Source organism: Silene latifolia, chromosome 11, assembly GCF_048544455.1.
Source record: "Silene latifolia isolate original U9 population chromosome 11, ASM4854445v1, whole genome shotgun sequence".
NCBI classification, from domain to species: Eukaryota; Viridiplantae; Streptophyta; class Magnoliopsida; order Caryophyllales; family Caryophyllaceae; genus Silene; species Silene latifolia.
Window position 1 is genome coordinate 40557892 of NC_133536.1, and position 27759 is coordinate 40585650.

Below are 27759 nucleotides of genomic sequence, written 5' to 3' on the forward strand. Positions count from 1 at the left end.
TTAGGGGAGCTAGCATTTAGCCCCATGTCCCTTTCGGCTTGCACAAGTAGCTTGTGTAACTCTTCAAGGGACACATCCTTGTCTTGCATATTGAAATTCACCCGGAATTGCACATATGTTTTGACTTTGCTTAAGGAATGAAGAATTCTATCAACAATGAGTTCTTTGGGAATTTCAACCTTTTGGATCTTGAAAGTCTCGACATGCTCCAACAATTTGAGCACATGAGGACTAACCTTTTGGCCCTCTTTGAAGTCGAGATCAAAGAACGCCGAGGCCGCCTCATATTGGACGATCCTTGGTGATTGTGAAAACATTGTCACAAGCTTAGAGTAGATTTCATAGGCGGTGCCCATCTTAAAGGCTCTCCTTTGGAGATCCGCCTCCATAGAAAAAATCAACACATTTTTAATTGCGGCGGACTCTTTTTGGTAAGCTTCATAAGCTTCCCTAATGGCGGCACTTGACCTAGCATTAGGTTCGGGTGGAGAGGCCTCAATGAGGTAACGAAGCTTGTCGTCACCTTGAGCGACTAATTTGAGTTAGGCATCCCAATCGGAGAAATTTGACCCATTCTTTTCAAGTTTACATCGATCCATAAAGGATCGGAGCCAAGAAACGTTAGTGAGAGTGTTTGCGTTGGTGTTTGGTGCGGCCATTGGTTATTGAGAATAAAAGCGGTCTACAAAACAAAATAGAAGGAATAAAAAAACATTTATCGTTTTAATAATAATACTTGTAAATTATTTAAACAAGTTTTATAGCATTTATCTAGTGACCTCTACCCAACTAAGATAAATGATCCCGAGATCCAAATTCATATTAACTCGGCCACGGTGAGCCGATTCATCCCTTATCAATATAACTCGGTGGATTAACTCTTTAATCGATTCTACTTTTAGAACTCTTGGTCGATAAAATTACTCTAATATTTATTTTTAGCCCGGAACACATGCGACTATGGTCACAAATACTTCCGTTGATCTCAATCCTAATTTCGATGTAATAACATTTTACTACCCCACTTCGCCAACGTAACAAGGTTTGTATTACGGTAAAGCTGGCTCAACTCCCTTATGAAATTGGTACTTCATGGGTTCTACTATTTGGTAAGGCTATTTCTCAATTATTAATTTAGCGAGAGGTCATGTCAATTTATTATCTATCACTTTTAAGTGAACTAAAGAGGTTAACTACGATAATTATAATTGACACGGTCGATAACTCGATTAAATAAAATGCTTGTTTGGTTATGGCGATTTAGCGATACATGCAAACATATAAATAAAATGCAAAGCATAAATATAAAGTCCTAGTATGGCCTTCCTAAAATAGTAAATCTTATAAACTATTACAAATTCGGAAACCAACTCCTTTGGTCCCTTGAACTTCGGTCTTGGCACGCATCTCGAGGTAACACCGTCTTCACTGAAACTCCGAGAAATTACAAAATAATGAATAGAATTACATAATTTCCTATTATACATTTGTAATAAAAATTAAAATCTATTAAATTACAAAACGGTGATACGAGATCACAATAATTACAACCGAATCGATATTCCCATGCATTTCGGGTAATACCAATTAAAACTAAGGCCATACTAAGTAAAATTACATAATTCAAAAATTACATAAAATGAAAATATGACAATCATAAATAAAATGCAGCATTATGATATGTATGAACATGCTAAATTTTATGCTAAATCGCCTTTTAAGAGCCAATATCGTATATTTTATCGGTTTTTATGGATTTACGTGATTTAACTTATTAAAATCACAATAATTACATAAATTCATATTTATGTTCAAGTTAATTACCCTAACCATATTAGGAATCAAACTTAGTCTTCACTAACATTTTGACAATAATTCAACTTGATTTCTTAATATTGTTCACTATGGACCCAAAAATACAATATTATACTATAAACTCCAAATTTAAATTATAAAAATTTCAAATAATTTCAAAATTTGAAATTCAAACTCATGAACATTCTGGAAAAATACCATGACACTCATAATTTTCAAAACTTAGGTTAAAAAGTTCGACAATTTTTCGGGAAAAACATCGTTGCGGTTTGTCGGTTTTATCAAATATGACCATTAAAATATGAGAAAATTAATTTTAATCAACTTTTCACATTTGGATCTGAAATGTGGGATAAAATTCAACATATGACATTTTTCTTTAGTCTTGAAATATGTTTTAGCATTATAGGCTAATTTAAGTCACTATTTATTAAATTTTTACTCAAAAATTCATAAATCATGCATAAGAAGTTCAATTCGTCTAAGAGTTTTACACACACTGAGTAAAAATTCATGTGACAACATATAAAATTTTCATGACCAGATTCGAAATATAACTCATTAACCTAATAAACCCTTAAAATTCAATTTAAATTTATAAAATCCATATATCATGTAAAATACCTTAGTTTTTCATGAAATTTAACATGAAATCAGTAGATAATATATGTGATAACATATCCAAAAATCACTAAAAAATTCAAAATTTAGCTATTTTTCGTACAAAAATGACATTTTCCTCATAAAAATCACATTTTAATGCCAATAATATATAAAATGAACAATAAAATCCATAAATCGTCCCATATGACCTAAAATCCATTTAGGACCAGAAACTTTTAACATGAAAATTATTTCATGATTTATCTTCATAAATCCTAAATAACAAGTTTTATATGTTAACTAATTAACTCGGAAAAACAAACTCGATTTTGCATGCAACAAGCATGTGCTCTGATACCACTTGTTGGGATTCAATAATCTCATATGTTAACATATTCATAGTATGATTATTTAATTTAGTCATAAAATTAAAATGGATATTATGCATGCAAAACTATTACAAAATATAAGAAGAAAAATCAATTCTTACATTGATGATTTTGGATAAATGGGCACTAGTAAGTTCACCTTCTTACTAGATCTTGAACTTTCCAAAATGGAAGAATAAGATTCAAGTTTAGAATCTCTCCTAAGGAATTATACCCAACGAATATCCTTAATAATTTTAATTAATGTAGGACTAGTATTAATTAAAACAAGCTTAAATTTGACACAAAAATAGTATTTTGTTCTCTTGTATTTCGGTCAAGAGAAGAGGATTATTATGAGTTTTCTTTCTCTAAAATGTTTCACAAAATGTAGAGAGTTAATATTTTCTTCACTAGAAAATAATACATAGAGGTAGTGAATAATTATATGAAAAACTTTGGCCATTTCTCATGCTCAAAACCGGTTGGGGGGAGTAATTGAGGCCAATGCATGCACAAATTATTCTTCTCGAAAGCAATAGGGTTGCATGGCTACATGTAGAGTATAATCATTGTGTTTCCCTTATTAAAATAATCAACACAATTTAACCTCCAATACTCCCTCCAATTTCGGCACACACACATAAAATGAAAGGTCCATTTTATTTTGTCATTTGTCAATTTTGTCATGTGTCACATGTTACATGACATGTTACACTATAGTGTATTTTTAACATATTAAAAATCAACATATTAATAAAATATGTCACATACAAAATGTAATTAGTAATTCATGATTACTTGTACCAAAATGGTTTATCGAATTATAAATTACAACGACTTGTATTTATAATAAATTATTCAACCTGTTTCAATTGTTTCGTAAACAATAATTTAATCTAAGTAATAAAACAATTCGATTACTTAGACCGCATCTAATTTAATCGAATTACAATGAGACACGTTAATTTTACTCACAAATTATCCGTCAATTTTAAGCAATTTAATTAACTCGTATCGACATATGATTAATTAAATAATCAATTAAGAGTATTACCCTATAGGTATGACCTCAGGGTATCAACTGATCACCACCGTCGCACGACAGTAATGTCAAACTCTAGCCAGCCAATCATTACCGATATGTGTGGACCAGTTGACTGTAAAATATTACTTTCCCTAATGTATTCTTAAATATGAGATTTAAACATCTGATCATCATGATCGACAATTGTGATCGCATTATTGTCGGGGACACTTACTCCAACACTTTGTTATGTCCATTTTGACAATTTGTGGCTGGGAGAACCTTGAGTTACTCCCCACTGACTGTGGCGTTCATGTTTACATGAATGACAGGTACTAGTTGGTGCATTTATGGGGTGAAGACATGTGTGAGCTGGCGAGCACTTTGGCCTTGTAGTCGGTTTATTAGGATTGCTTAGACATACCTTTTATCTTTTGTCATTCGAGGGATATATTTTCCCTCACCGTTGACTATCACGTTTGTATAAACTTAACTTTATTTCTGCATTCTTTATTTATGTTTTAGATTTTAATGAACCCGCGCTTTAAACTTTAAAAGTTTCAAAATTTTCTAGAATTCCGCATTTTATTATTGTATTTTTCTTACCGTTATTGCGGGAGTTCACATTTATAACTAAACAAACTACTCTTAGTAGAGTGGTAAGTAAAGGTTGGATCCCAAAGGACGGGTATTGAATTAAGTTATCGGTTGTAGAAAGCTATGTCTTAGGGTGTCACAAATTGGGTTGAGATTTGAGGTATCAAGCCAAACTACTATAACAATGAAATGTAAAGAAATGAAAACAAAACAAGCAAGTAAAGTGGGGGTTTGTAAACAATAGATTAAAGCAATAGGGTGTCATGGGTTCATAAGGAATTCATGGTGGTGATCATACAAACATGTTTTCATAGTTGCAAGCAATTTATTGTTGTAGTAGAATCGAGTTAGTTTATATCTTACGATTCATAGGAAGATTTGTGTCCCGGAGCCGAGTCGTCTAGACTGTACAACACTTAAAAGTCGACTTACTTTCTTCCTATTCACTTTTATGCATGGTCTAACAAGACTCGAGTTAGTTTATATCTTAAAAATCTTGTTGAATAGATAAGAGATGTGCAAAATGCAAGGTTTCATAGTCTAGCATTTTATCAAACATAACATGTGCATAGGTTAACACTACAACAATCAAGCAATCATATGATAACATATTAGATTAAGTATGGATCTACCCCCATGTTATAGTTCTTCTAATCCCCCATTAACCCTAGCAAGGAGACTACTCACTCATGACTATGGTAAACATGCTAATGAAGGTGTCAATCATATTAGAAAAGTTAAACATGGTGAATAAGTAAGCTAAATAAATAAGCAAGGGTAAAAGGGATTATACCTACTTTGAGGATGATCCAAATAATAAGCTAAGAATAATAGAAGAACACTTGATGAATGATAAAGAGTTGTCAAGTCTTCAATAAATCCAAATAATCTTCAAATTACCCAAATAAAACTAAGAACACTTGAAGGATTAAAGAGAATTTGAGATTTGATTAATATTGAGATGAGTGATTATAACTTGATTAGTAATATCTAAACTAGATTAAAGCTAAATTAGAACTTGATAAACTTCTCTTTCTTCCCCTAACACAATGAGGTATTTATACTAAGTACAAGTATTAGGGTAACTAATGGCTTAAATGACGATTAAGTCCCTAAGAACATGATTAGTGATTTGTAAGTCCTATAGAGAGTCGTTCGGATTATCATTGAAGCAAACTCGTGCTGCCCAAGGATCCGCTCGACCTGAGCTCGGGACGCTTAGATCGTGGCCTGAGATGCCCGGATTGATGGTGGAGTCGCTCGACCTGGGCTCGGGACGCTCGGATCTTTGCTCAGCTCCTCTTCTTCTTCTTTGACTGCCCAAGGATCCATGAGGATCATTGGTAGGTCGCGGGGCTCCTCATCATTGCCCACTTCTACTTTATTTATTCACTTAGGACTTTAGTAATGGTCTCCCCTTTGATTCTTGGTCATTAGATGCACTCCATTTAGCTCCACTTTGCTCCATAAGTGAAAGGTTATCAATCCTCTCCTACCAAGGACACAAAACCTCAAAGAATATGCAAAGTAGGGAACTAAAGATAAGAAACGACCCTAATAAGCACTAGAAAGCATAGGAACGGGGCTAGTTCGGGGACTAAATGTGCACAAATATGAGTTACATCAGTTTTCGAAATCCAAAAAGTGCGTGTTTTAAAAATCGAGATTTGCAAAGTTTGAAATTGTTGTGGTGCTAAAAACAGTGCGCCGTATCCGAAAACAGTTTTGAAAAAGCTCTCGAAAACGGTGCGTCATTCTTGGGTTTTGAAATGGTCTTGAAAATGGCACGTCATTCTCGGGATTTGAAATGTCCTCGAAAACAGTGCATTGTTCTAGAATTTTGAAATGTCCATTATGTCGGCGCAAAAGTGTTTTGAAACGATTATGAAAAACAAGGTTTTGAAATGTCCATTATGTCGGCGCGAAAGGTGTATTTTTGAAATATTTATGAAAAACCGCGTTTTGAAATCGTTATTACGATGGCATAAAAGGTGAATTAAGCAACGGTCGGAAAAAGATCGAGGTTTGAAATGGCCATTATAACGGCAGAAAACTGTGCTTTTGTGTTTGAAATGGTTATATAAAAAAACGGGTTTTGAAATCATCATTACGACAGCGTAAAAAAAATGATTTGAAACAATTGTAGAAACCGAGTTTTGAAATTACCACTATGATGACGTAAAAGGTTATTTTGAAACGGTCGGCGAAAAAACCGAGGTTTGAAATCGTCATTATGAGGGCGTGAAATATGGCACGGGGTTTGAGACGGTTCGTACAAACCAAGTTTTGAAATCGTCATTACGACGGCATAAAACGGTTGTTTTTGCAACGGTCGGCAAAAGACCGAGGTTTGAAACGGCCATTATAACGGCGCAAAAAGGTGTTTTTGAAACGGTTTTAAAAAAAACGGGTTTAAAAAGTGTCATTACGACGGCATAAAAAGGTTTTTTTTTTGTTGAAACGGTTGTAGAAACCGGGTTTGAAAATGGCCATTACAACGGCATGAAAAGGTTGTTTTTCGTTGAAACGGTTGTAAAAACCGGGTTTAAAAATCGCCATTACGACGGCATGAAAAGTTTTTTTTTGTTGAAACGGTTGTAAAAACCTGGTTTGAAAATCGCCATTACGACGACTTGAAAAAGGGGTTTGCAAAAAGGTGTTTTAAAAGTTTGGAAATGACACGGAAGGACTTATGATCAGGTAGCACATAAGCACTCATAGTTCATTATATTATGCATAATGCTGACACGGGTTTTGGATTAATAAGTGTGGTTACACACCAAGCGATCAAACCCTGATCTTTGAGAGGGATACCAATCCAAACAAAATGTGTTACGTTGGTGCCCTAGCTTCGTTCACGTAGGAAATGAAAGCCCTTTAATAAAACAGAAATGTGTAACGCCAATGGTATGCTTGATGCAATCGGCACTCGAGATGCGGGGATAAGAAAACTCACGTTGACGAGACGAGCCGATTGGTCTGTGGGTCAATATCCGTATACTACCCTTCGAATTAAGGATTATAACGCAACATTTACATGTGAATTATGGTCATGAAACGATAAACATAAAGAAACGACAAAGATTGTAGGAATAACCTTCGGTCCTAGTGCAATAAGGCAATGAGAGATTAAAGCAAATCTCCTCCTAAACGATGCACCCAAGAAGTCCGAGTAATGCCCTTGTGCTAGAGAACAATCCCCTAATTGACTTGCAATATCGAGGGGATTAGTTTTAGTGAATTTGCGTTGGATGAGAGATCCGGAATTTGGGAGGCACAATTCCCAAAAACCCTAATTATTTTTTAAGAATGAATTAGGTTTTTAGTGAAAGGAGAAAGCTCTCCTTATGGTCTCACTCATTCGGCCAAACCGTGGAGAGGGAGCCCATATGGGCTTTTCATTTTCTCTTCACTTAAACTCGTGGTCCGGTCCATAATTTGCTAAGTGTATACGACGCGTTTCATTATAAATCACATTATCGGTTATCGGAATTTAAGGCATCAACTAATAACACGGGTTAGTTGAATTCTTAATACGTGTCCGACACAACAGTATTGTATAATTAATTTGTCCAATATACATAAATCAAATATAAATCGCTTATATTTAATTTTACGAATTAACTGGTTAATCCGCATTAGCCCATGATATTTAATCCGTATTAAATATTATATCTCAACATCACATTTAACTAATTATTAGTCAAATAATCCAGACTAACTGGTTAGTCAAATTTGGCATCTACATGACTGTATTTTCATACCGTCACATCACTCAAAACGTATCCTATAGGTGTGACTTTTAGGGACCAGTTGATCACCGCCATCTGTATGACAATAACGTCAAACTTATCTAGCAAGCCAACCGTTATTGATAAACGTGGATCAACTGATAATAATACAAAGTATACCCTTTGATCCTTTTAGAGATTTATAAGTCCTTGCACTAACTGTTAAGGACACCAACCCCAACATGGTCGATAAAGGTTAGGTTGTGGGCCCGGACAAGGAACTTGACTTATGACCGTAAAATAAATTAATGCACTTTAACCACTCCCTCGTTCGAGTTTCACCCCTAAAGATCACAAAGATACAAGTGTCCTAGTTTTCCCCAGTGAAGTCGCCAATCTGTGGACATAGGCCACCTACCAGTCTGTGGACACCGACCACCTACATGCCAAGCCAATCTGTGGACGTGCAGTGGTCGGAAAGCCACGTTTGGAGGCGTAAAAATGCTTTCGACCGGATCGTTTTAGATCGGTGAAGGTTTCGAATCAAAGCGGAGATGTTCAGAGTCGCAACCAAGCAATTATGGGATGCCTGGAAACCGTTCGAATCCACTTTATACCTTGGTCAATCAAGGCAAAAAGCGGTGCTTGACATAGGTACTAAAGATAAGGACTCGTCCCCCTTTAGCATCCTATCGCTAGAATAACTCTCAAACGCCCTGGATAAGGCCATCCACTATCCAAAGGTTCTGAGTAAGGGGTGAGGGTACGTATTGAGAAGCCCTTTAATCGGATACCCAATCTCGCCCGCTTTAGTGGCCTCTACTTATCGATCGTGGTTGTTTAAGTGCAAAAGTTGATAAAACGGGTAAAATGTATGAATGCGCATCCATAAATTTAAACCTCACATGTGAAAGTTTGCTAAGTCGGTTTGTTTATCTAAATATAAAGTAATTGATGTCGACTTGGATTTAGATTGATTTGCATGTGAAAACGGAAAATAAACATCCATTTACCAAATTCGGATTATGGTGCTTAACACGATCCATTTATTGTTAAAATGAAGGAATAAAAGGATGAATAAGAAAATGTTTAAATGTTTAAAAAAATGTTAACTCGTCAATCTGATCCATGTAGATTTGGGTTAACCGTAATCGGGATCGTCCTAGACAAGTGCTGGAATTAACGAATCGGAATAGTGTCAGGCAGCCCATTAGGGCGCGAGCCAATTGGCGAGGCAACAAGGCTTGTCCAGATTTGAAATACAGGAAACATGAGGTTCCTTGGGGCGCGAGCCATAAGGCAGTCCAAGGGACCTCTCCTGGTTGTTCAAAAGGTTATGAAAAACCGTTGTCGGATTTGCAAGTTTGAAAAGTATAGTTTACAAGTAAAAATGTAAAATGTGTGTGCTTAACCGTTTTACCGTACTCGAATTAAATCGACATGGTATTTATTTTAACCAAGGGTGATATCCGTTATGGTCAAGACAAGAATGAAAATAAAATAAAGAGAAATGTTTGATATGAACTAAATATGTTAAGTTCATTTATTTGTAATTAGTCAATATTGATCATCGTACCCGGATTACACTAACATGGTATAAGGAACCAAGGATAATTATGAATTATGACTAATATGTTTGCAAGTGTAAATAAATGAGAAAAATGGTAAATAAAAGAAAAGAGTATTAAAATACCCTTTAATTTGTAATTAACCAATAATATCATTGAATCACGGAATAAACCGTCATGGTATAAGGAACCAAGGGTGATTTCGGTAATGGTCAAAATATTTGTCATAGAAAATGAATTAAAATGTTAAAGTCGTAAAAAGAGAGAAAGAAAATAAAAGAAAGTATTGAAAGAAGATGAACTCAAACACGTTTGGATTCTGGCCAGAGACCCCATAAGAAGCGCGAGGTTGGTAGTGGTGACTACCAGCCTCTGTCTCCAATCAAAACTCAGTTTTGGCTCAATCAATCCGTATTTTTGATCATGTTATGAATTGTTCATGTTTGTAAAGTCATGAAAACAGTAAAGACATGAAATAAGTGGAATGTTTACATCCTCAAACTTACATGTTATGATGTTTGCGAGGTAGACGGTTTTAGAGACGGTTTTCTCGTTATGCGACTACTCGGGATCAAAGAAGTTTAAAAGAGTGCCTCAAAAAAGTATTTTGTTTTGAAAATATGTTGAAAATATGTTGTTTTAAAACATGTTGATTAATTTTGCGTTGGTCGAATGGGTCGGTCGAATGCACGGCGACGGTACCAAACAAATTTGTAAGGCTTGTGTTTTCAATCGGTAGGTCGAAAACACGTGTCGATTTGTGACTTAGGAAGTCGAGTCTAGAATTTTAAGGGAGAAAGAGGGGGCGATGCTCGCGTGAGTATTATGCTGTGTGAAGGTGGCTATTTATAGAGGATTGTGAGGTGGTAGGTCGCTTGATATTTCTTGGAGGCTAAGGAGGAGGCCTAAAGAGGCGCGAGCCACCTAGTGCCCCAAAGGTGTCCTTTCCTTTTCAATTTGGAAGTGGCCTTTGTTCTAACTAATGTTTTCTTGGTTGTGATTTGTGGTTTTATGTGATTTCTTAGCCGTGTGAGGTTGCTCTTGGGTGTTATTTGGGGTAACTATTTTGTGTGCTTGACTCAGGTTTGACCCGTGTTGAGACGGGATTTGAATTTTGACTCGGTTTTTGGTCCGGTGTCGGTTTAGACTCTAATTAGTGTCATTTTAATGCGAATGTCATGATAAAACCATTTATGGAATTATTTTTTACATTCGAGACTCGGGTTGACTCAGATTGACTCGAGTCGCGGATTTTTGGGTCGGTTTTGGGTCCGAAGACGGTTTTGGGTCTAAATAGTGTTGTTTTAATGCATATGAAGTTAGAAAACCATTTTGAGATCATTTTTCATATCCAAGTAATGCATTAAACCGTCTCATGTATAGCCTATCCACGCACGCATATCAAAAACATGTTATGTCCGAGCATCATCGGGTGGTTTTTGGAAGGTGCAGATACTGGGTATCTACACAAACTCTTGTATTAACTCTCAAATTGTATGTTGAAAACTGAATACAGAGCTCTATATTTATACTAGAATAGCCAACTTAGAGACTCATAAACTAACCAAAAAACGACTTGCCTAAAACTGACCGAAATAGCTTCCTAAACTCGACTCTTACCATTGCACAATTTGTTTTATTTCTATGATTAGGAAATAAACAGTAACTACCTTAAACTTAATAGCTAAAATAACATAATGAAAATAAAAGTAACACGTAATAAAATAACAGCTTTGACTCATTTTTGGTAAGCAACAGAAAAAGACATAGCTAGCTCCTCTACACGATTTGCCACCTCGAAAAACGTGTCTAACCAGCAGCTCATCCAACGGTGTCATCCACCTTTGCCATCTTCGTTTCTCCCTGTGATCATATTTACCAAACTCTAGCACATTTTGAAACCTTCGAAAATGTGAGATATATTTCGAGTAATCAAGACTCCATTTTCATTTTCATTCAATGCTCCTGAATCAGTTAGCATATCATCAATATATAGGACTAGATATATGAATGAATAATTTACATCGTTGTTGTAATACACACAACATTCAGACGGGCACCTATTGTAATCGATTTCTATCATATAGCTAGCAAATTGTTATACCATTGTGAGGGAGACTGTTTTAGCCTATATAGGAAATGTTTTGTAACACCCCCTTCTTACCCGGGCAAGGTAATTAGGAGATGTTACCATCTCGGTTTCCCGAGATGGTAAATCAAAGATACAATCAAGAAACATTTATTGTAAATAACAAATTTAGTGATTACAAACCATGAATGAATAAATAAAAGAATACAACTCATGACTACTATCTATGTTATCTATCAACTATCGAAGTACTCGACTCCAAGTCCAAAGCGCGGCCCAAATCCCGATCACGTCAACAACCAAAACCTGTACTTAACCTGCTTCCCATATGACCGGAAATATCATATGGATTGACACAAGCCACCCTGAAAATAAGTGACAATTACACAGACACACAAACTTCAGTTTCAATAAATAAATAAAGTGTGACACGACTCAAAGTGTATGAGTATGCAACATGATTATAACATGAATGAACAGTTATCAAACAACCACCACCACGGTACTGGGACACACCTAGACATACCGACAACCACACTGGTATTGGGACACGCCCAGACATACCAACAACCACAAACAGGTACCGGGACACGCCCAGACGTACCGGGTCCGGAAGCCAACCGGATTCCTTGTGAGACATCGTGTCTCAACCACACGAGTCCCTCCGTAACTCAAGCCATTAATGTGCACATCCCTCATGGAGTGGGAAGCTCCAAGAGGCGACTTAAGCGTAAGACGGTCTCCCAACCGTCTTACGTCTCCTCAATAACCAAGTAGCACCACCAAACACTCACAACCGTCATATTCTCCAATATACATGACAAATACAATAATGCAAGATACCACACAATATGCCAATTACCGACTTATCAAGTCATCTTAACCAATATCATGTTATAATGCAATTCAACCGACATACTTAGCTCCTTAATAATCCTATTACCCACTAAACATGTTATAATGTAATTACTCTAATTCTATGACACTAATTACAACATTAACCACAACATATGTAATGACCACATTATTGAAACCGATTAGGATTAACCTACCTTTTAGCATTCTTCATAAGAAATCCAAAACCACCAAGCATCCATATCATAAAACCGTCTCATCCTACATAATTCCGTAACAACTATCACAAAGCATTCTACAACAGCTAATACTACTAATTAACCCTTCATTATTACACATTAATTACTCCTAATACTAATTAAAATACTAATCAACATCACCCATGAATATCCCCCAAATTCTAGGGTTTGAGTCTTAAAACGAATTATCCAAATTAAAGAGAAAAAGGTAGTATAATACTCACCAAGTGATAAGGAACAAGAATATGTAATTGAATCTTCCAAATTCTTTTTTTCGGGTGAAATGTTAATATATTATCATTGAACATGAAGAATTACATCACCCTACATGGTAACTTAATACCATATACACATTAGAACTTCCTTTACATGGTCTAGCCAAGAAGAATTAACTTTATGTTTAATCCCTCCCATTCTAGCTAAAACTTTAAGTAGAATATCACTCTTAACACGCTGAAACACTATCCTTGGAAGATCAACAACCTCTTCTAAAACACCCGCGCATTTCATTATATTTTAAATGAATTTTTAAGTGATTTTTATTTAAATAATTATAATTTAACTTATTTTTATAAAATATCGTCATAGTCGTGTAACGGTAGTAATAATATAGATAATGATAATAATATTTTCTGTCTTGAGTTATAGTAGGCTTGAGACGTAATTTCTAGTGGAAATCGACTCATTTAAAGTTGTTGGGCCTAATTTTCCTTATAGGCCTTTTTCCTTCTCCTTTTCTCTTCACAAAACCCTCACATAAACCCTCATCTTCATCTCCTTCACTTAAAATTTCTGAAATTTTACCCTCAAACACACACCATTGTTACACCATCTCCACTCAATCCTAAAATCATCATATCTCACTCAATTCTTCGCCAATTTCGTCCATTCTCGCGTCATTCTCTTCCTCATCTCATTCTCCTTCTTTCTAAGTAAGAAAGATGTCAACTTTCCTCATATTTCAAAATTCTCATCTTATGAGGATGTGAATTCTTAACTTAATTCTTTTATTTTTTGTGTTTAGGGGAAGGTTTAGACAACCCGGAAGAGGATTCTTACATTGTTGATGACTCATTAGAAGATTGAAGTGCATATAAGATAACGGTGATGAGTTACTCGACAAAGTGTCAAATTTGCATGCTTTGGTTGTTAATTTAGCCTTTCAAATGTTAAAATCTGAATTTTGGTTGTGTTTTGCTTAAATTTTGGTTGAATTGTGTTCTCAAATAAATGTCTCACGTGTTTGGTTGAAAGTTTCAATCTTTATTGTCTTACATCCGTAATGGTTGAATTTCCGTCTCAAACACGATGTTTTTCTGAGTTAGAGTCATGCTAGGACATGTAAAAAATTTGTTGTGGAACGATTTTAGTTGGTTTCAAATGGTTTGGGAGTCGTTTTGGTGAATCACGAGTGCAGGGTGTCCCAGCCGGTGGACCGGCCACCGGTACCCCACCCGGCTGGGAGATCCCTGTAAACTTTTCAAGCTTTTTCAAAGTGGCTGTTGTCCCAGCCGGTGGACCGGCCGCCAGTACCCCACCCGACTGGGAAACTCTTGTAAGTTTTCAAGAATTTCCAAAATGCCCGTTGTCCCAGCCGGTGGACCGGCCGCCGGTACCTCACCCGGCTGGGTGTTCACTTTAAGTTTTAGAGGATTTTCGAGATGTAAGTTTTGTCCCAGCCGGTGGACCGGCCGCCAGTACTGCACCCGGCTGGGAGCCCCTGACATTTTCAATTAAAACTTTGTAGTATGGTGTGTGTCCCACCCGGTGGACTGGCCGCCGATGCCCCACCCTGCTGGGAGTCCTTTGATTGTTTTTCTTCACTTGTAACTTCTATTAATAATTTATTTAGTTATGCATCTTTCTCATGATTGGTAATTGGTCAATTTAAGACTTGTTTACGTTATGATCATACAAAATATTATGGCTCTTATTGGTGACTCAAGTGTGACGTTTTACATAGTATGACGACTTGACATTCCCTATTTACCCCTTTCGGACCTTTGGTTACGGTTATGTGTGCCATGTTTCCGAATTGGGTTATCCTGCCGCCTTTCTTCGGACCTTTGGTTATGGTCATGTGTGCCATGTTTCCGATTAGAGGTTACTCGACCTTTGGTTACGGTCTATGTGCCATGTTTGACTCTTGGATGCGGATTGGTTACCGCATGTCGAATCGAGTGATGTCCATCCCGAGAGTATGGATCCAGGTTTAGACTAGGACCGTATTATTATCGTCATCCTACCAGGAGGTTGGAGTCTAGGTCGTCTGTCTTGTCTGCCTATACGTTGTATGTGTCTTACACTTTTGAGTCGAGTCAATATGTGAAAGGATGACTTAATTTATTCTTTTCTCATGTGTGCTCGCTCATTCTTATTTCACTATGCCTACTAATTATGATCTCTTGTTACCTTAAGTATTTACCTTTGTACTTGTTTACTTAATCGAGTTCTTATTTACTTGCCTTTTGATATATTATGGCTGGGAGAACCCTGAGTTACTCCCCATTGACTGTGGCGTTCATGTTTACATGAATGACAGGTTCGTGATGCAGATTATATGGGGAAGACGTGTGGGCTAGCGAGATCTTTGACCCTTGGACTCTATCTATCATTTTGCTAGACTCACCTATCTTTAGATTTATGTTCATTCGTGGGATATCTTTTCCCCAATAAATAGACTTATTTTGTAACCCTAAATTTAATCTAACTATACTTAATTATCATTGTTAGTGATACCTCGCGTTAGACTTCAATAGAAGCCTCAAAAAGTTTTAAAAATCCCGTGTTTTCCGCTACATTTTACTCCCTCCCATCCACTCTTTTCTTCCTTATTTCCTAAAACGGATTATTCAGGTTTTCTTCCCCTTTCCTTTTTAAGAAAGTTTTTATTAATATTATACTCCTACCTCTCTCCACTCATCAAACCCCACCATATCCTTTATTAATATTTAATTCTAATTATTCCTACATCTCTCCAATAACCAAGCATCACCCATCTCCTTTATTAATATTTAATCCTAATCATTCATACCTCTCTCTAATTACCAAACCCCACTCATATCTTTATCAATATTATACTCCCCACCCTTAATCTCCGTGCCCACCTAAAAGAGGAAGAAAAGAGTGGATGGGAGGGAGTACTATTTATTTCCCATGCCTTAACGAAGGGTGCCACACCTTATATTCTACATTTATTGCGAGCCATCCATATGTGGTACACCATACTAGCAAGGCCTTCCACAATAATTTGCTTTCTGAATAAGGACTTACACCTCATATGAATACACCAGTCCACTATCTCTGCTCCCTAAAGATCAATTTGAAGCCACTGTTGCACCAGTTGCAAGAACTGTGCACTGAACAAACATTCACAGTACAGATGAGAGCAAATTTCCACATCATTGCAGCATAGATAACAGGAATCATCAGTCTGAATACCAAATTTAATAAGCCTATCTTTAGTCAAGATTCTTTGCAGCCTGACTAACCGGAAGATAAAAGCTTGCTTAGGCACACTGATTCTATTCCAAATAATAGGATGCCATTGAACTTTACTGCATGTACCTTGAAGCCAAACATACCCTTTCTAAACAGTATAATCTTCCCCATATCCGGTATTGTTGAAAAATCCAGGCTTGAATAAATCTAATCTTCCAAATTCTTCACCCATAGTTATAGATTTGGGATTTAGGGAAGGAGGGATTGTAGAAAGAGGTAGGAGGGGTTTAGAGAGAAAGAATTAGGGTTTGGAAATGGTGAAAATCATAAAATAGGGTATATATATGTCAAGGGACATCAATAGAAAAGCCCACGCGTGAAAACTCAGCGGTTCCCGCAGCACTCGGTCGAGTGACGTATCCACTTAGTTGAGTAAACCTCCACTCGATCGAGTGACCTACGAATCAGGAGCCTTAACGAAATTGCATACTCACTCGGTCCCTCACTCGGTTGAGTGAGGTTTACTCGATCGAATACTCGGCCATTCTACCGAGTACTAGCTCTAGAATTTACGAGGTATTACAATCTTCCTTGCTTAAAAGGAACTGCGTCCCCGAATTTCACCTCACTTTCTCTTTTCCTCCAATCTCATTATTGATCCTTATGTACTCTCTCTCGCCTCACATGCTTGTCAACCATATACACTCTTTCTAATTATCACTCTCACATCAAAGTTCTTTGTTCCACTCTCATTGCTTTCTCACATTCCGTACTCTTCCTCTTTTCTTAATTTCCGAATTGTTACATTCACTCTCCCTAAAAGAAAACTTCGTCCCGAAGTTCAACTGTCAAACCTCATAGTGTGCTCTCATACGTTCATTACTAAATTCCACAAATGATTATGTTTCAGGTTCAACACTCGCTTTTATTCATTGTAAATCCGTAATCAAACCTCATGTAGTTATAATTCCATTGATATAATCCCCCATCTCCAAGCCTGTAACACCCCCATTTATTCAGGAGCCTTTAGCTAGACATCCTAAGTAAATGAGAGCGTTACCATCTCGGTTTCCCGAGGTAGTGAGTAACAAAGTCCAACTCACCAAAGAACTTTAAATTAAAACTTAATGATTACATGATTATTACAACTTAACCAACTAAAACTTAATATAAAATACAATACACCTCACAGCGGAAATAAATAAAGTGATATAATTATTCTAAGTGATCTAGACTTCAACTATGGTCCAAGTCGAGCTCTCATCCCAATGCTCCCGAGTCAGCTAATCTTTAGTACCTGTCAAATCTGCTCCCCATAAAACGGTTCACCGCAGGTGTTCACGAATACACTGTCAACCACGAGGTTGAGTAGGAATAAATACTAACAACAAGACATACGATAACAATCCAATTTCCTTTTTACATTGCACAACTCCCTGACAACGTGCTCCTCCCTTTTACTTAGCACACTTCAGCCGAGCTATACTCGTTACACTAATCATCCCGCCAATCCCTGGCCGGGACAGCCTCAACCCGAAGGTAAGTAAACACAAACTACATTACCAAAGGTAATGTCTGCCTCAACATATAGTTGAGTAATATCCACCCGATGGCCTGCGGACCAATCTGGGGCCTGCCTCGAGTAAATACGATAAAATATCGTCTGCCAGAATAAATCTGAAATACGTCACCCGAAGGCTCTTACCATGACGTCTGCCATTATAACCGCAATAATAATCTACATCACCACGAAGGGATGTCTGCCAGTATTAAACTGAATAACCAATGCAATAACAGTAACTCTCTCATGACTAATCCAACCAACATATACAATATAATTCTCCCTTTCAACAATTTCAATGATATCAACCAACACAATTCTCATATGATCAATTCACTTTAATATAAATCATCCAACAAACATTATCGAGTAAAAGTTGAGTAGGATTTATCCCTACCTCGAAAGCAAATACTCCAAACGGTGCAATCCAAGCTAATTAAATAATATATTCCCTTACAAGATCGTCACCTAGCAAATATAATAATAAATATACCATCACTAATAATTCTAATTATATAAATTATAAACAATTAAAATAATTTTGTATCTTACTTATTCATTAATTAATTAAGTAATTAATTATAATTTATTATATTAATTATGTGCTCGTATAAATCATTACGTAAAACCCGTCTTAAATAATTAAATCCACCAATTCCCACAATCCCAAGTCAACCCGTATAACACCCCTAAACACCTCACGGTGACCCGTCACAATACACCTGCAACACCCATGTAAAAGCCCTTAAACCACCACCAATCCCGACACCAACACCTCCACCAAACACCCCCACCATGAGCTCCCTCTGCCGCCAACACCACCACGCCATTGCCACCATCACTAACCGCCACACACAACCGCTACACCACGCCCTAACACCCCTCAACAACTAGCAATACCCAACAACAACTCAACATACAACATTAACCCACACCACCAACACGACAACACCATCCCAACTGACAACCACCACACGCGCCACCAGTAACCACTCTCTCTCAGCCACCATACACAGCCACACTAACCTCCCTAACCACGGCCTCACCATTACAAGCTACACACACAACCGAAAACCCGACACACTCCCCTGTTTTTCCCCTCTTTTAACGCAACTCCGGTCACCCACCACCCTAACCACCACCCCAGACCATCCTACAACCACCACTATCACCGACTAACCCCCACGAACCCAACCAGCTGAGGCTCGAGTCAAATAAGTCACGGGTAGGTGTATAAAACCGGTTTTATGCGTAAACGACAACCACCCTTTTCCCGCAACTCCGGCCAAGTAACCACCCAAGTCATCGCCAATACACATCCCTGACCACCCACGGTGGTCGACAAAACCTTAGCTTATACCCTAACCTACTCCCAGGTCAAGACGAGTCAATACGGGTTCAAAAAATTATATAAAACGCATAAGCCAACCACCAACCAAAACCCCCTTAGAACTCCCCTTTCCCGCCGGTCAAAGGTGGTCAACGGAGGGTCCGGTCACTCCCTGGTATCCCACGGTCAAGGTCACGGTCTCGGGTCAGTCGACGGTTCTCTAATTAATGAGTTATATTAGTCTTAAGGTGAGTATGTTATGAGATGATTAGAAAATTACCTTGTGACGATCTCACAGCTGCTAGTTCTTTATTCTCTTTTCACCTTTTCTCTTACGTGAATCACTTCTGTTTTTATGATGAATAAGGTCTATTGTTGTAGGTTGTCGTCTACTTATATAGGTAGGTTAAGGTTATATGGAAATCAATTAGGAAAAAAATATGTAATTACCATATTATTATTATTATTATTATTATTATTATTTTTTTTTTTTATTATTATAAAATGCGCGCAGCTTTCATTATAATAAAAACAAAATGTTTACATGAAATTGGTGGGGAGCCGAGAGACAATCTGGGCTCCCACACCCTTAGCAATAGTAAAGCTAATACGAGTAAAAATGTAAGCGGCTACCCGAGCCCCAGCATCCTGAGATACCGAGAATTTCTGGATCCGCTTGAGCAAAGCAACAGCATCCGAACTCAACTCCCCGAGTGAAGAGAAAGAGAAAGGTAGGAAACCATAACCCGCTACCGCGCACAAATCCCCATACTTAGCACACTTTCGCTGAGCAAAGATTGGCCGACAACCCGCCCGACACAAAATCGCCAACCCGAGTCGAGTCAAAGGTGAAGAACCCGTCAGGTCGACGCACACATCACGCCCCCTGTCCCAAGAATAAAGCAATAAATCCGCAGGACGAAGAGAGCCAACATGCCCATCAACCAAACCGATATCAACCTCCTTCCCCGCAGAAATACCAGATCTATAGCAGATGTCGAAGAGAGTGTCCCGGACAAGGTTATGCCGATGTTTAACGCCCACAAGATCAGACAAGAAACAGCGTGGTCCCCAAAAACATCCCCAAAAAAAACCCGAGAGCAAGCGGACGGGGCCTAGATACCGAGAATAACGGAACACCCGGACGGTACCCCAAAGACACTACGGTAAGTCCTCCCGTTCATAGTCTGCCCCAACCCTGAGATAGGAACCGCACGCAACCAATCAGAGGAGTGAGAACCCTGTTGAGACTGCCATAGAGCGATCTGGCGAGGTGTCAAAGAAAAAACAGACTCTGAGGCAGTAGCAACCGTCGTGAAATAAATGTCTGCCAATTTCTTCATAAGTTTGGGGGCAGCAATTTCACTAGGGCGACCTAATATATCGAACCTGTAGTTGCGATAAACACCGTGCGGCATCATCAAAAGCGGGGCCAGCACTACAACACGAGAAGGGCCGAGGAGCTTAGCCTCGCAAACCAAGAGACCGCAAGCGGGACGCAATAAAAGCATAGAACAAAACATCTCCGGCCGCATAAACACCAAGGCCACCCGGATGAAAAGGGAATGTAGCAAGGTGCCACCGCCAATCCCCAAAACCCGCCCTGACGCGGAATAATACGTTCCAAGCTAGAACGCAGAGCGGCATCAAAAGGAAGATGGACAGACCCAAAAACACTAGGGGAGCAAGTACGAAGAGAGAAGTAAAGCTTAGATATACCAGTACAAGCTCGAAGAAGAAGCAACTCACACTGCGGGTCCTCAATCCTCGCAACCAAGTCCATCAGCTCAATGGTCTTAGTTACTCTCGTCGCCACAATCTCACCGCTAAAATCGGGACAAGTCTTGTGTCCTCCCAAAACAAGAACACCGCGCAATGGCCGAGAAATAGAAGTGGGAAAACCCCGGAAGCGAGCTCGTGTGATCCTCAACAGCCAAAAGACCTCCGTCTTGGAGACATTTAGGTGTAAACCAAAACGAGGGCCATCCAACCTAATCAAGTCCAACACCTTCCCCACCTCCAAAGTATCTCCCACAATGGTGCCATCATCTAAGTACCATGCCTGCAAAGTGAGGTCAAAAGTGTCCCGGATCTTGCAAACCAAGGGATGCAAAACCAACACGAAAAGCAAAGGCCCCAACGGATCACCCCGCTGAACACCCCGACAAGACCACAAGCAAGTGCTCCTTATAAAAAGGCGGGCCGGGCTGGAATAACAAAACTCCACCCAACGGGAAAGAGCCGGCACCGACGTCGGACCTCCCAAGCATGGTCGAACGGTCAACAAGGTTGAACGCATTCTGAAATCAACCAAAGAACATGGAAAGCCCCACCTGTTCCCCCGAGCCTCAATGAGCCGATTCAAGGCATGCAAGATAGCCTCTCCTCCACCGGACACACCCACCCCCGAATCAAGCCCATCAAAATAAGAAGATAAAGACGGGACAACCATAGAAGCACCAACCTTAGAGACAAGCCGTCTCCGGACCGTACCGACAAAGAATAGACGAACTCCACCACCCGGTTTAACGAGTGGTGTGAGAGAGAGCGCCGGCAATGTACTCACCCAGAGGAAGAGGGCACCGACCCTCAAGAAAAAGATTAACCACCCTAGCAATAGAAGTGATCAAATCATCGGAGATAGCCACAAAGCAGCGCCACTCAAACAAATCCCATAAGGTGTCGAGCACGAAAACCATCCCTCCCATAAGAAGTACCACGAGGGAAGCTCCGAATCATATCCAAGACCACCGCGGAAGAGGAAACCAGAGGATGATGATCCCCAGACAGAGGAGGCAATGAAGGAGGCGGGGCGACAGGATGCTTCTCACGCAGGGCCACGAGAGTGGCATCGGAGTAGGGGCGACCCCAGGAAGAAAGCACTCGTGACAAAGAAGATATAATGGCCATCGATATCTTCCGCCGCATCAAGGCGAGGTTAAGGTCACTCAACTCGAGATCCTCATCCACAGAAAAAGAAGAAGGACCCTCATCAAAGCACTCCTGTAACAACTGCAAACCCCCCCCAGGTGTCCCCCAAGCAAGAATAGCCCTGGCAATACTCTCCTCCTGATGCTGACGCTGAATAGCAGACCGACACTCATGATTACTCCGAGGAGCGAAAGTCCTGAGCAAACAAAGAGGTAAAGCAAGCAAACGAACCCAGCGGGAGAGATCACTAGGGGCATCAAACACCGCATCCAAGGCCCCTTTCAAAGCCCGAGCAAACCCAAGACGGCACTTAGGAGGAATAGATTTCACGGTCACGAAGGCCCAAAGACAAAGAAACGATCCAACGAAGATATAGACCACCGAACGAGCTCCACACTATCATCAGAAGAAACCGAAGTAGAAGGAGCCAAAGGTCTCGGAATACCATGAATATGGAAGGTGTAAATGCCATCAACACACTCCGGATGCTCCACAATATCACCCCGATTATGCCGACATCTAGCACCAAGAGTATGGGTCATAAAACACACCCCACACAACCAGAACCCCATCCGTCTCAAAGAACTCTCGGCATTGGAATAAACAGTCAAACTATTAGAAAGAGTCTGCCGCGTAAGGTCCAACGCCCCGTCATGATAATGTCGGTCCTGCAAATGTTTCTTCCAAGCTGCCTTAGTAAGGCCCTTACCGAAACCATCCCGACACCCATGAAGGCCCGAAAAAGGACAATGGTACCGTACAAGCTCGGGCATGAAGGAACACACCACCAGCCTGCAAGAAAAACTATAGAGCCACCAAGCAACCACCTGAGCGGAAACCACTTAACAGACAAACACTCAAGCAGCAAAGAGCTCCAAAAATAATGTACCCGCTGCTACTAACAACCAAATGGGCAGCCACGCTGACCACCAATACACCACGTAGGTTATCAATAATCAACGTAACGAAAACCAACACGGCCACAAAAGAAACCAAGAAGGAACCCAAACTCCAACACAACCGTATCCTGTATCACCCACACAACAACCCAGCAGCAGCTAGAGGTGGCCGGTGACCGGAGACCAAAGAGCAGCAACAAACAGCAGCACGGGAAGAAGAAAAGAGAAGAAACGCATAAAAGAAAAACCCTACGGTGAAAGAAAAACCCTATGGTGAAAGCAAGAGAAACTCACCGGAGAGAGGGAGGGCAGTCGTCAGCCACCACGTCAACGACCGGCGACGTGAGGTCTGAAGGTCCAACAGTGGTGGCACAGGCGTACAAGTCACAGACAGCCGACAAACACCCTGATGACGATAACCGCACTCGATCTGACAGTTGCCCCTCGCCGGAATCAACCACCAAAAACCTTCCCCTGACCGGCGACGTGAGGTCTAAAGGTCGACGTAGGGCGGATATTGATGGCTAACAGCGGCAACACGACGGAAACCCAAACCCTAAAACGCAGAACTGCCCTAAACCGCGAAAAACCGAACACCACAACCAACAACCCAACGCCGAGGATCAAACGCCGATGGTGTGCAGGTGTTTAAGGTGGCGGCAGTAGGTGGTAGCGGCAGGGGCAATAACGGCAGAGTAGGGCAAAAGGATCGCAGTGCAATCGCACGTTCTCTCCTCTCTCCTCACTATTATTATTATTATTATTATTATTATTATTATTATTATTATTATTATTATTATTATTATTATTATTATTGGTTAAAATGTAAGTATATTAAGAAAAATAACCGGACAAAGTCATTTACAAAGCGGATCGGTTAAGGATCAAAAAGACCCATTAACCCGTCATCCGCACAAAACCAAACCTTCAGACCCCAGATAGAACCTCCCTATATTGGGAGCAACAAAACCAGATCAAACTAATCTGCAAAACCAAAAGACGCCATCTCTATCCTTCCTCTACACCCTCCTTCCATTTTGATCAGTGTAAAAACCGTTCATCATACCACTTTTGATCCTTTATTGCCAGAGGAAACTTTATCCTTGCCTGGATCCGGGACCTTATCTCCTTCACCACCCTTGTCGCTGCTGTCTCCGGCCTCTCCAAAATTATTATTATTATTATTATTATTATTATTATTATTATTATTATTATTATTATTATTATTATTATTATTATTATTATTATTATTATTATTATTATTATTATTATTATTATTATTATTATTATTATTATTATTATTACTATACTAATGTTATTCGAGTAGTTCCCAAGCACACCACCCAGAAAGACACGGTCCAATACTCAAGCCCAACTCTGTCTTTGCTTTCTTATTTTATTCACTTAATTACCGTCTCAACACAACTATTATTATAAATACGATTATTACTAATTAATTAATTATTTGAATTACATAAATTATTCACTTATCAACCTTTATAATTACGGGGTATTACAAAGCCTCCCAAAGGTCAAGTGTCGGGTCAAAGCCACGGTTCCAATCTATAATCCCATAAATAACTCCCAACTCATGTTGGTTATGTATACTTATCTATCGCGGGGTATAACTCGATTATTACTATGTATCAATATCACATCAAATCTCATACATTAACATGTATGCACATCAATCACGAATATGCGGACTCCATGCAACAATTAAACAATGTCAAATTACTCGTATTGTGACTCAACCATGAACAACACTTCCATTTCCGGACATCATGCCACGCCTATACCGCGTCAAATACACCACATGATCACACATGTGCTACCATATCCATTCTCATCCATCATCAATACTTCCGTCCATACGGAAGACCGCAATCACAATCATGCAAAAGATCACTATGCAACACATAACTGCATTTTTCATCTTACTTTTACACAATAAAATAAACTCACGTTGATTAACACATATCAAACAAGATTATCATATCATTTCTATCATCAATCCACTCATGTCGAATCAACGATTTCCATTACTTGCAAAATGCCACACCATATAATCAAACGTAAAACATTCACAAAATATCACCCGTGTAAGGTCAACATGCTTATTCAAACACAAGTCAACTAATATAACTATAATACCTCAGATATTTGAGCTGTTGGGTACTCTATCGAGTAGGAATTACTCTGTCAAGTAAGTCAGTGATGGATTATGGAGTACATTCTGCTTTGTAGGGACTCGATCGATTAGGGGAAACTCGATCGAGTAGGTGGTACTCGATCGAGTACGTTAGTTACTCGATCGAGTAAGTCGTGTTTTATGGTTTTTCGGCCGGGTTTGATAGTACAACGAGGAGAGGTATTTAAGGCTCTTTCGACAGTTCTTTTACTTTTACTTTCACTTTTCTAAACCTTGCACAAAAGAAAAACAAGACATTCAATCCTCCTCTCTCTTTGCTATCAAATCAAGGCTAGGGTTGTCGGATTTCTGAGATCGTCATACCTTTGTGATCGTCATCGTTTGGGTAAGATTTCTATTTCGTTTTTATGTCAAATAGTTAAATGTTTGTTTAAACTCTAATTTGGGTGATTTGGGGGTTTTGGATAGAAATCAGATTATGATGTATAGTTGTTGATTATTGTTGTAGGTGACGATATGGTACTCTTGAACAATTGTATGTTTGGCTACAGTTATAGCGGATTGCGAAAAAGATAGGGTTTTCCCTACTCGGCCGACTGTATAATTAATTTAAGATGTGGTGATTGCATTATTGGCATGATTAATATTATTATGATAATTGTTTATCTTGGAATTTGGCATATCGTATTGTATTGTGAATTGGTTGTAATTGTATGTGGTTCACGAGGTGCGCCCTTGGCTGAGTGAAGTCATTTGCGGGAATGGCTTCACGCCCTTGTTCTGCCCCTTGTGGTTCCCGTCACAAGGGGGTGTGCACATTAATGGTCATGGGTTATTCTCTCTACGATTTTGAGTGGGGCTTAGGTGGCAAGGTGTAGACACCTCATTTTTGCACCTCCTGCGAACCACCCAGTGATGATTGGGCCGCATGTTTGATTATGCGGAGCGATTTATGACATTTCGTAAGTTTTTCAACATGTGATAGTTTAAAAAGTCGAGTCAACCTCATGGTCGTCATTTAGGTGTCATTACGGTCGTTTTGACAGTAATTATAGTACATTTGGAGTCCGGGTCAAAAACCGTTTCCATTTTCTAAAATCGTCTAAAACCCGAGTCGGAATGTTCTGGAATTTTCCAGAGTAATATTCCTAAATTTTATCTTTTATCACGGAAATATCTACCTTGCGGAATAAGGAAGCTCACATCTTCCCTAATTCCTAAAATCAATTTCGGAAATCTTTCTTGCTGAGGAGGAAACTGCTCAAGAGAAAACGCAGCAGGTGTTGCGCCTCTTGGAAAGGTCGCATTTCCTGCTGCGCCTCTTCCTGGTCTGCTTTTTCTCCAGTTTCCAGATTTCCTCCGGATTCCTTTCCTACTTTTACCCTTACCATAATTCCTCCGTGTGATTAGTATAAATAGAGGCCACCGCCTCACATATCACGCGACTGTCTGCCCCTTCTCTACTCCCTTTGCATTCTAAGACCGCGCTCTTGCTTTTCGACGCCTACGTGCTTGATCGATCGACCACATAAGCTCAGATGCTTCTAGGTACCAGTCACGTTTGCATGACCGGCCAATTTGACCACTACACAATCAATTAAATTAATCTTTTAAAATCGTTTTTCAAGGGCACTTTCATATTTGCATAGATCGAGTCGAGTTACCACTAAAAAACCGATTTTAGTTAAATCTCGCGATGCTAACATGTAAGTCTGAGGGTGTAAATCTCATCTTTTAATCTTGTATTTTTATTGTTGTATTTTATTTTACGAGTTTACATCATATTAATGCCAAGACATAAAATTATTTCATAAAATACAAGTTTTTAAACTTTTTTATCAAAATTGTCCAGATCAGACAGGCGAAGAAAACGCAGTGTCTGATGCGCCTTCTGGAATAGTCGCAGCGTTTGTTGCGCCTCTTCCACAGGCTGCTCTCAGCTGCTTTGTTTTCTCTTCCTATCGGGTTCGTTCCTCTTTCGTTTCTTTTCAATTCTTTTCTTTCTTCTTTTGATTAATCTACATCTTTTCAAATGTTTTCATCAAATTATTTCACCTTTCAACTTAATTTAATTATTTTCTTGACCCTTTTATTTTCCGAGTCAGTTTAAATCGCTAGTCTTCAATATTAGTGGGTTTATTCCATCTCATAATTAAATTCGGGTTTTAGAGGCTTGATAATCCATATTTGGTCTCTTAAAATTCAATATTTGTAAATTAAAGTTTCTGTTATGCTTTATTTCAATCCTTAAGTCTTCAAATTATTTTCTAATCGTCTTATAATCATTAGTAATCAATATTAATTGGGTTGAGACGGTTTTTGTACATCAAATTCATTCTTAATATTTATCATTCGGGTTTAATCATTAACATGTAAATAAAATCAATTTTTATAATCAATCAACTGTAACGACCAACCGAGCCTGACTTTCGCAGTCATAACCCATCCCGAAACTAACGGAGTGGGTGATGCGCCTCATCTAGAGGACGCACCCATTGATGCGCCTGTTCTAGGCTGGCTTCTGCCTCTGAACTCATTCTTATTTTAACGTAG